The sequence below is a fragment of the Magnolia sinica genome, chromosome 8 (assembly GCF_029962835.1).
Source record: "Magnolia sinica isolate HGM2019 chromosome 8, MsV1, whole genome shotgun sequence".
NCBI lineage: Eukaryota > Viridiplantae > Streptophyta > Magnoliopsida > Magnoliales > Magnoliaceae > Magnolia > Magnolia sinica.
The window spans coordinates 49,381,921-49,392,524 of NC_080580.1; the positions used below are offsets into that span (position 1 = coordinate 49,381,921).

The following is a 10,604-nucleotide window of genomic DNA, read 5'->3' on the forward strand; positions in this document are numbered from 1 at the left end:
GAGAATATCCCTTGAAATGTGGAGCGAACATGTTTCTTTTTCACGAGGTGGCGTATGGAGCATCCGTTAAGACAACAAAAACCTCTTGTTTGGACATTGTTCCACATGGAGTGGCGCATGGAGTATTTGTCAAGACATGAAAAGCCTCTCCTCAGAGCAAGGGGAGAGAGAAGTGGTGCATGGAGTATCCGTCAAGACATGAAAAGCCTCTCCTCAGGACAAGGGGAGAGAGAAGTGGTGCATGGAGTATCCGTCAAGAAGCCTGACATTAGGACATCCTCCACACGCGCATGGGCTATTGAAAAGCCTGGCGTTTGGACATGGGGAGAGGGAAAAGTGGTGCATGGAACAAAGCCAGCTTTGGACGTGAATGTGTGCAAGTCCATACAGCATGGTGTGCGTAGGTCTTCTTGAAAGGTAGTGTGCACAAGTTTCTTTAAAGGTAGTGTGTGCAAGTCCATTGAGAAGTGGGTGTGCGCAAATCCCTTAAGAAGTGGGTGTGTGCAACATGCTCCTTGGAAAGTGGGTGTGCGGACAAGCTCCCTTTGAAAGTGGGTGTTGTGCGCCACATGTATTGTGCGCCGCACTAACCACCTAGCACACAACCCTTTCATCCCTCTCAAAAGACGCACAATGGGAGGTTTTAGGACATGGCCTCTTACAAAGTGGCCCACAACCCTTGAATTAAGATAAGGGTGAGAAAAGAAGTGTTGTGCACTAGTATAAAGACAAGGGAGAGAAAAGAGGTGGTGTTGTGCACCAACAACCATTGTGCACTCCCACCTATTGTGAGCTACATGGGTTGTGCACCACACACTCCCTCTAGCGCACTACCCTTCTTCAAAGAGCATGAGTGGATGGACCTCTCCACTTTCTTCTCCCCACTTCTCTCCCTTTTGGTCTTGTCCAAATGAGGAATGGGAGGGGATATTTATAGGCCTCCCAGGCTCCTCCCCTCCTTAAACAGTGGTGATCACCACCACTTCTCCTTAAGGCAAACCTCCTTTCTTAAGCAATGGTGTTCACCAACTTCTTCCTTAAACAGTGGTGTCCACTCACTTCTTCCTTAATATAAAGCAATGTTCATCCACTCCTTTTTACCAAAATAACCCTATCCGCTCCTTTTTACCAAAATACCCCCATTCACTCCTTTTTACCAAAATACCTCCATTCACTCCTTTTTAAGAAAATAATCCCCTTCACTCCTTTTTACCAAAATAACCTTATTCACTCATTTTTTACAAAAATAAGGAGTGCACAACCTTGGGAAGGATCGGCACCATGGAATTCTCTGACCAATGCAATGGACAGATAATGAGGTGGAATATTTTTTGTGCCTCAACAAATGGTCCGCACCAATGGGCCTCATATACATCAAGTTGGGCCACATCAATAGTCTGCACCAATAGGCCTCATATACATCAAGTTGGGCCCACTGTTCTAGGTGAACTATCTACGCCCTACATCTATTTTTAGAGATCATTTTAGAACATTACCGAAAAATGAATTATATCGGAAGATCATCTGGACCATACCAAAAATAGCAATGGAGATAATGACTTTCACCATTTAAAAATTCCAGGGCCCACCATCAGGTTTATTTTCCATCTAGTTTGTTCATAAGGTCACAAAGACCTGGTTGAGAGAGAAAAAATATCATTTTAATCCAAAACTGCTGTGATCCTAAAAGGATTTCAATGGTAGGTGTTCATCTCTCCACTGTTTTCTGCATGTGGTCCACCTGATAGATCTGCCTCATTTTTAATGTCAGGCCTAAGATAAGTTGCTAATTGGATGGATGGTTTGGATGTAACACATACATCATGATGGACCGCAGCACTTGCTGACGTACGTACAACAGTGGTGGGACCCACTGATGGACGGTTTAGATATAACACATACATCATGATCTGGCCCCACAAATGGGCGGTCTGGATGCAATACAGATGGACGATGTTTAACACATACATCACAGTCTGGCCCACCGTTTAGCCATCTGGACAGTGTGGACCATCACATACATCATGGTGGGCTCCATCCAAATGGACAGATGACTCAGATAAAACACTTACAGCATGGTGGATCCCACTGTCCTTGCTTGACGGTGGGGATTGTGACACCTATGGAGCCCCATGTGGATGGACGGTGTGGATATGATCCATACATCAGGTGGGTCCCACCGTCTAGCCATTTGGACGCTGCACTGACACCAGCCAATCCCTTCCAATCAAGGTGGGTCCCACGTGGGGCCCACCATCATATATCATATATAATATATTATAAAATTATAATATTTATATTACTTATTATTTTATTTTATTATTATTTTAAAAAATAGCAGTGTCTAGACCCCTGGACACTGGACAGATAGCTGGATATTGTACATACGACAGAAGTGGGTTCCACCATCCCTAGCCCCCTGTAAGGTCTAGATGACCCTTTTTACATAAGGAAATTAAACATCATGATGGGGTCCATGGAGAATGGCCCCATCATGGAATGATCATGTGAATCATGGTGGGCCATCAGCCACACCTAGGGTCCAAAGTGAGATCCATACCATCAATCGGTAGGCCCCACTTGGCCCATCATCAAAAATAAAATCTAAGCCTACCCACCTAAAGATCTTCTTGGTCCAATGGAATGCTAAACTCCTTGGTTCTCTCTTTGATGGAGGTTGATGAAGGTTGGAGGGTTGAGATGGGAGATGAGAGGGGTAGGAGGTGGGCCACACTTAGCACTCTTGGAGCTTAGAATTGCTTGGACGGCCAACCTCTTGGCTGCTTGGAAAAGTGAGTAGACAAAGAGAGAGATAGAGAGAGAGAGGGTGGTTGTAAGAGAGAAGTGATGGGTGTGAGTGACGGATGGAGTGATGTAAGAGTTGACTTTGGGGTAGCTTATGTAAGAGGAGTATGGGTTGTGTAAGAGAGGTGACATGTGAGGTATGGGTGTGATAGGTTGAGTGATGGGTTGAGTACTTGATTGATTTGATTGATTGATGTGATGGGTTGTAGAGATTTTCTCAGAATTTGAAACGTACAACGTTTTTTTTCAAAAAATACGCGGGCCCACAACTCCTAGCTTGGGCATCGCATCGGTGCGTAAGACACGGCGTTGGAACAGTGGCAATGGTGTGTTCGTGATGGTACAAGTTTCGAGTCGATCCGACTCAAATCTACAGGATGTGATTTAGGGTCGTATGTAAATGTCGATGAAAGGTTACGGGTTGCCAAAATTCGACAGGGAGGATCACGGGAGTATACGGAACGGTACGTACTAGGATACGGGCCTTACACTGGGTGGGTTTTAATTCACCTAGACCCAATTATTCCCATACTGAGAAAGGAATCAAATTAATGCTTGCTCCAAAGTCAAGAAGTGCATGCTTTATCTGATGATTTCCAATTATACAGGTGATAGTTGGGCTACAAGGATCTTTATATTTTTATGACACATCTTGCTTGAGGATGACACTCACTTTTTTCTGTCAAAAAAATTCTCTGTTGAATAGTCTACCGTCTCTTGGTTGTACATAAATCTTTAAGAAATTTGGCATAAGAGGGAATTTGTTTCCTAGCATCCAGTAGAGGGATGTTGACTTTCACTTGTTTTAGCACTTCTGGAACATCCTGTAGTTAGCTAGAGGTTTTGGTGCAATCAACCACTAGGGAGAGGTTGGGCCGGAAGGGTTCCTTTCTCCCCAATCGATTTGTTCATCTCATGCCCTTGCATGGCCTTTGTAAGGCCTTAAAAGGCTTGTAACATACCTTAATTAAAAAGCTATTGATTTTGAATATATTTCAATACCAGATCCTCTTGAGTGTTCCTTTAATTCAGAATTTGGTTAAGGATCTCTTGAGGAGTAGCAGTTTATTCGTTCCTCCAACTGATTTTTGGATGGTTCTTCCAACTTAAGTTATATATATTTAAGGTGGGTCCACTAAAAGGTCTTTCGTAGTTGTTCACAAATTCGATTGCTCGTTCAATATTTCTTGAAAAGCAAGTATTGTTGGACAATTTTTAGTTGTATGTACGTTGCATGCACAAATACCACAAACAATTTCCTTTGCCTTATCCTTCTTAAGTTTCATGGCCTTAATTTTCCTTGTGAGATTGGTAACTTTAACATTTATATCATCTTCCTCTTTCAAATTATATATTTCTTCCATCTCCTTTGATTGAGTAAGCTTAGAAGTGGTGTTGGGTCTTGGGGAGATGTCCCATGATTGTGCGTCTTTAGCAAGTTTGTCATAGTCCCACACATCATCAACATCTTTGTTCATGAATTCCCCATTGTACATCATCTCGGCCAATTAGGGCATGAAAGATGTTAGTCCATCGTTGAAGAAATTTTTTATGCGCCATGTTTCAAAACCATGTTGTGGGCATGAACTGACAAGATCCTTGAACTGCTCCCAACATTGGAAGAATGTCTCATCTTCCTTTTGGGCAAAGTTCATGATCTACTTCCTGATGGTGTTCGTGTTATGGTATGGGAAGAATTTCTTTATGAACTCCCTTGTCATGTTGTTCCATCTACCGATGGATTGTGGTCGTAGTAAGTGCAACCAAGTCTTAACTATTTCTTTTAAGGAGAAAGGAAAGAATTTCAGCCTGATCATGTCCTTAGACACATTATCTCATCAAACTCTTTCATGTGTAGATATGGACTTTCAGATTCAATTCCATGGAACTTTAGAAGGAGTTAGATCACCCCAGGTATAACATCCATATTTCCTGCATTGTCTGGAAAAATCATGCAGGAAGGTGTGCTCACCCCTGCTGGTTGTGTCATCCCCAAACTCTGAAATTAGGCTCACAAAATTCCTGATCACCGAATCCGGTGCCGACAGCCTCCGTAGTACCCCATTCTTGGCTCCCAGCGCCCATACGCCAGATTTCGATCCAAGGATCCTACAAGGAGAATTTTTCAACGTACATTTAACTTGTAATAAGCATAACCACAAGTTTACCCAAATCACAAAGGCAATATCATCATCATCACATATCCACTAATATAAACAATTGAATACAGTGCTGAAAGAGGAATACATATATAAAAAATCAAAGCTCCAAAAGATAACTGCATGCTTGAAGCTCAACACTGGTGCGACCTAATGCCACCTACACGCATCTATCATGCATAAGCTTATAGAAAGCTTAGAGGGTGGTGTAAGTGTTTTGATGAACATGCCAAGCATATAAATATCAGAGTAAGTGAAAATATTAGCAATCCATAAATCGTACAATATCAGAGCAGTGCGGAAACATGCTGGTAAGTCTATAAATACCATCAGCCTGATCTAGGCTATGTGATGCAGAACATAATAAGTCAATATCATATATTGAGGATGTAATGCAGTATGCAAATCCTGACGAGTCCATGAATACCGCCAGTCATATCTAAGCCACACAAATGCAAAAACATAGCAACGTAAAATGCCATATGTCACGGATGTAATGCAATATGCGATACGAATGAAATGACCAAGCTGGAGGATGAAGTCGGGATGATAGTACATAGTGTCGCAAGCTATGGGGTCCATCACAAAGGACTTCTATCTAAACCAGTCCCATACCTAAATTTGGATAGTCAGACTCAATGTGGTAGACTCCTAATCTCAGGTTAGTTGCACGCCCCAATCGAAATCCTAACCATTATGAAGGTACACATAATAAATAGTTGCGCACCACCAGCCCGAGTGGATAGTGAATGAATGATGAATGAGTATGCAACTCCTACTCAATAAGTCCACATATCAGTATAGTACATCTCTGTGATCATCTCTGAGGGGGTCTAGTACACTATATGCGCGATCGCCGCCCACTGGACGTGCAACCATGCAAGTGGAAGAGACTTCACTATCTTCCTGGCTAGTAGTTAGCCAATATCTACCCAACACGTCTATAGTGGACCTATTTATGAGCTGGTGAAACTCAGCCTAGCTATGCCCCCTACCCTCAGGCGGGTAACCACACACCCCCTTCCAACTGACAATGACACAGTGGGAGGTGCGGCCTACTAGTATTTGACACTCGAGCGCTCATGTATCCACTCGGTCTAGACGCTAGAGGTTTAGGGACTTTTACCTAGGAACATCTATGGCACCCCATGCAGAAAAAGATTTTTGGTGTCCAATCTGGCCATCCACGATATGCCTGTAGAGGTCATGACCCTAATGTCACTAAGGCATACAATAGTTATATCAAAAAATGCAAGATGCATGAGTCACACAGTCCAATCATGCATCAATCCTATGCATATTGTGCACTCATGTGGGATGACTCTGCTTATCAGGGAATCCCATAAACTACCTGCCCTATGGCATATGCAACGGTCAACCACATCTCATTACAAACATGCAGATGATGCTTAGGCCATGTATCATGATGTTATGCTGTCACATACTCATAATTAGTATCAATAACCGGTAATGATAATCAACATCAATAATCAGCCTCGATAATCGGCCCCAATGAGAATAGGCCTAACAAGGCCTAAGGGAAGGTCATAATGTGGACACTTAACCATCATTGCCCATCAATGTGGACATTCAACAAACATTGCTTCTAAGGAGTGGCCCACATAGAACTGGACATATGGTGGGCCCATACAAGGGCCTCATAACCAATATAATGGGCCTCACACAATGTAAGGCTTGTATCCTAGACCGTATCGTCCTAGACAGTCGAATTTTGGCGACTCATGACTCGTAGATAATGGTTGCATGCGACCTTGAGTCGTATCCCATATTCTAGAGTCAGCTCGACCCGATACTTATACCCTTGTGACTTGCCGTCACTGCGGTTTCGACGTCACGTCCCGCGCACTGAGGTGATACCTGGGCCAGGAGATGTGGGCCCGCTTTCAGTTTGAGAAAACACCGCGCATTTGTTAACCCAAGAGAACATGTCTCATTAATCAAGTACAAGTCCCCTCCCCAAAAGTAACCCCTAAGTCAACTCTCTCTCTCCACCAATACATGTCAAGTACACACCTATCACACACCCATCACTCATACCCATCAGTCACCCATCTCTGTCTCATTCTCCTAAGCAACCCAACGTCCAAGCATTCCATGGGAGAAGAGGAAAAGCTAGTGTGGCCCACCTTCCTACGACCCAATCCCACCCTCCAAAGATCATCTCGACTGTTGAATCGCATCCCTTGGAGCTCTAAAACACGTTGGTGGAAAAAGGAAGAGGAGATCACAGGTGGCTGTTCGTAGCATTGGGTCTTGATGATTTGAGGACCCACTTGTGGTGGGACCCATCTTAATGTTTGTGTTCTAAACCATGAAGGGCTCAAAGTGGCGGAGCGCCTCCTCCATTCGATCTCTCTCTCTCTCTCTCTCTCTCTCTCTCTCTCTCTCTTTCTCTCCATCTCTCTCTATCTTTCCGTGTGTTACGGACCCCATTGTTATGTGTGCACCCCCCATGTCCAGCAAGTGGGCCTATGGTTTGGACGGCCAACCCTATCTAGTCGGCCAGGAGGCTTGGATGGGCCAGCTGCTGGCACCATCTAACACCCTTGGATGAGGGAAAAACACAAATATCTGCTTGATCTAAAAGCTTTGTGGGCTACCATGATGTGTGTGTTTTTAATCCACACGTGTGACCCACCTTGACTTCATCCAGACCATCCATCCAGATGGTGGGTCCCACGCAGCTATTACTACTGTGCTTACGACAGCAAGTCCTGTGGGTCTGGCACGAGGTAGGTGTCATATCCCTACCGTCCGTCCATGTGGGATGATTTTGTCTTTGTGATTAGGTATACTTGTGGTTATGCTTCTTACGAGATAAATGTACATACTGAAAATCCTCCTTGTAGGGTCCCAGGATCAGAACCTGGCGTATGGGTGTCGGGAGCCAAGAATGGGGCACTATGGAGGTTGTTGATGCCTGATTCGGTGATCAGGAATTTTGTGAGCCCGGTTTCGGAGTTTGGGGCGTGACACACAAGGGCCTAATATACATTACGATGGGCCACAAATACAACACATTGGGCCTTATCACATGGCCATAAATACATCACATGAGCTTGATGGGGAAGCCCATGGTTTAACAAAAACAAATTAGTAGCGTGGTTAAAACATGCATCACAGGTGGGATTTCCATGTGGATGGTATGGATATTTACACAACTCAAGGTGGACCCCATCTGTCACATGACAAAACAAATGGACTGCTAGATATAAATCGCATGCATCGAGGGGCCTACCATCCCACAAAATAGATGGGCGGCATTGTTGCAAAGCACATACATCTTGGTCGGCCAATACAGCACCATCCAAATTTATGATGTGTATATAGAATACATATATCAAGGTGGGCCCCACCCACCAACACGTTGCAATGTCGGTCGACGTGGTAAAATACATACATTAAGGTGGATTTCCACCGTTTTAAAATTCCCAGGGCCCACCATAATGTTTATTTTCCATACAATTTGTTCATACGGTCACAAAGACGTGATTGAGGGGAAAAACATATATCATTTTTATCACACCCCAAACTCGAAAACTGGGCTCATAAAATTCTCGATCATCAAATCTGATGCGGATAACCTCTGTAATATCCCATTCTTGACCCCCACTATCCATATGCCCGATTCTGATCTTGGGATCCTACAAGGAGAATTTTTAACATGAATTTGTCTCATAAGAAGCATAACCACAAGTATAACCGAATCACAAGAACAACATTATCACCACATATCCACTAATATAATCATTTTACTATAATGCTAAAAGGGGAATACAATATAAAGATATCAAATAAAACTCTAGAAGCTCAACCGCATGCTCCTACCTCAGCTCGGCTGCATCCTAACGTCGCATGCACGCATCCATCATGCATAAGCTTATAGAAAGCTTAGAGGTTGGTGTAAGTGTGTGAGCTGTATATGCGTGCTTAGAATGTAATATCAGAGTAAACGGAAATACTGGTAAGTCCATGAACCATACAATGTTAGAGTAAGTAGAAATACTGAAAAGTCCATAAAAATATCATCAACCTCATCCAGAATATGCGATGAAAAGACATAGCAAGTCCATGTCATATACTGAGAAAGTAATGTTGTAACGCCCTGAAATTCGGGGATCGAGCATAACTTAGCTCCCGAGTTTCAAAACATCACTTATGCAACATATTGAATGATGGATGTATGTTGTTTGTATGAGTGCATAAAACATGGAATAGATTAAGCCCAACTGCAAACATAATTCAGGGATAACTGAAGAACGCAAGCGGAAGACTCAAAGAAATATATGTGTACATGTGCAAATCCCTGAAATACATATACATACCAGGTCATACTTACAAGTGTTACTATCAAAATTACAAGTATAAAATGACATCATCTATTCGCAAAAAGAAATTCCAGAATCCCACGCATCAGAACAAGGCTCACTAGAACCCACCTGAAAACTGCATGAAAGAAAAAGCAGCCTCATCATCCTCAAACTCCTGCTCTGCCTCAGAGGTCGCATCAACATCTGCAACTAAGACAGAGTCTGGTGGTGTTTAAGCACCGCCCCAGAACGCGGGAGTGAGTGATCAACTTAGTGGAACAATATAGCAAAGGTTAACATGTTATCAATTCAATCAAGTAGTAATGATAAAGCAAAACAATCAAACATGTCTTAATTACTCTTGTTAGTGCAAGGATGTATGTAGAATGATGTATGCCCTCGCTTGTACACCCTCAGCGTCTTCATCTTACGTTACGCATGTCATCACCCCAAGTGCTCCACCTCTTCCCGGCACATGCAATGCAGTGCATGAACATGATTACCAAGTTGTTATTAGTCCTTTTCATACAGCAGGATTGGGAAGCTAAGGTACCTTCCTCATATCAATTTTCACATAGTGATCCATTCTAGGGTCGTCAGTCCTAGGCAATCTCATACGATCATATGGTTTTAGGTCGCTGCAAAGGGCTCGTCACCAATCAATGCACGCCTATCATACCTTCGTTACTACTCTAAGGCTCGTCGCCCTAATGCAGTATTAAGGTATGCTCGAGGTCACTACAAAGGGCTCGTCACCAATTAATGTAGGCCAACAGCACGAATATAGTGTCTCATACCACCATAATCCGCTCACGAGTCTGGTGTGCTCATTGGTCACTACGTGGAGGCTCGTCACCCCAGCGTGGACCGACAGCTCGACCACGGTGTCCCATACCACCATGTCTGGCTCATGAGTCTTAGTGGATCAAGGTACCATAGTTAACAAGATTTCATCGGTAAGTTTGGTACCCTAGATTCATACAATAACGTCCATACATAGTGAACATACATCGGACAATCAGGTTACTTGACGAACTCGACTAGTACGAGCGCACGTTGAGTTGAACGACATAGAGTGCGCAAACACTCCATTTGGCCAAACTACTGCCGACAACTCTAATATGACTCGGGTTCGTCAAATCACGTCCTTCATGGCGAAAGCAACCTCAGCCACGAACTCAAGGCCGATTACCGATTTCCTGGATTATTCATAGTCCCAAACACATTCCATTATGACAGATATTCATAACAATAATTTAGAATAGTAATGGAACAACAATTCACATCATGTAGCATGTGAGCATTTGAA

At 43.4% G+C, this 10,604-nt stretch overlaps 1 non-coding gene across 1 annotated transcript; it reads left to right on the plus strand.

Annotated features, from left to right (window-relative positions):
• The first annotated feature begins 4,371 nt into the window (after nt 1-4,371).
• Nucleotides 4,372-4,478, plus strand: LOC131254485 (small nucleolar RNA R71). Its single transcript, XR_009175598.1, has one exon. It is a non-coding gene; the product is annotated as a small nucleolar RNA R71 (small nucleolar RNA).
• The last annotated feature ends 6,126 nt before the right edge of the window (nt 4,479-10,604 follow it).